Below are 1294 nucleotides of genomic sequence, written 5' to 3' on the forward strand. Positions count from 1 at the left end.
AGGCTGAGAGCCCTGGGGCTCTTTAGCCTGGAAAAGCGCAGGCTCAGGGGTGATCTGATGGCCACCTATAAGTTTTATCAGGGGTGACCACCAGTATCTGGGGGAACGTTTGTTCACCAGAGCACCCCAAGGGATGACGACTAGGTCGAACGGTCATAAACTACGACAAGACCATTTCAGGCTGGACATAAGGAAGCATTTCTTTATTGTCCAAGCCCCCAAGGTCTGGAACAGCCTGCCACTGGAGGTGGTTCAAGCGCCTACATTGAATACCTTCAAGAGCAAACTGGACGCTTATCTTGCTGGGATCCTATGACCCCAGCTGACTTCCTGCCCTTTGGGCAGGGGGCTGGACTCGATGATCTTCCGAGGTCCCTTCCAGTCCTAATGTCTACGAAGTATGTCATGCCCCAGGCTTTTGTGTCTTTCTGGGACTGTTGTCAGATTGGGGTTCATTCATTCTTACACATGGAGATGGTATCGGCTGTCCAATGTAGACAACAAATGGACTCTGCGAGCAGGTGATGGCATATATTATGTTGATAGAAGTGCAGGTAAATGAACATTAGATTATTCCATGTTAATTTATTCAGTGATGATGCGGTCTGTGTTGATAAAGGGTGCAGCTGGCATCAGGATCCAGACCAAAGTCTGGTGTTTTGGTAACAATAGGATTTAGGTATTTAATTGCTGGAGAGACTCTGTAGCCTTCTATGACCAGGTCATATACTGCCTGGACGCGGGAGCCAAGGCTGATGTCATCTTCCTGGACATCCCGGATTGCTATTTGAGGCCAATGTGGTGCCCATTTTAAAGAAAGGGAGAAGGGATGAGCCGGGTAACTTTAGACCAGTCAGTCTTACCTCTATTCCTGGGAAAATGCTAGAGAAAATAATCAAAGAACACATTTGTGCAGGCCCAGCAGGGGAAACTATGCTGAGGGGAAACCAGCATGGTTTTGTCAAAGGTAGATCCTGCCTGACAAACCTTGTAGCCTTCTATGACCAGGTCACATACTGCCTGGACGTGGGAGCCAAGGCTGATGTCATCTTCCTGGACTTTAGGAAGGCCTTCGACAAGTTTCGTACCCTATCCTCATTGGGAAGCTAGCAGACTGTGGCGTGGATGCCTACACCGTCAGGTGGGTGGCCAACTGGCTTAGGGACTGCACCCAGAGAGTGGTGGTGGATGGTTCTTTCTTGGCCTGGAGGGAGGTGGGCAATGTGGTCCCACAGGGTTCGGACCTTGGACCGATATTATTTAATATCTTCATCAGCAATTTGGACGAGGGCGT

This window comes from Alligator sinensis, unplaced genomic scaffold, assembly GCF_000455745.1.
Source record: "Alligator sinensis unplaced genomic scaffold, ASM45574v1 scaffold799_1, whole genome shotgun sequence".
NCBI classification, from domain to species: Eukaryota; Metazoa; Chordata; order Crocodylia; family Alligatoridae; genus Alligator; species Alligator sinensis.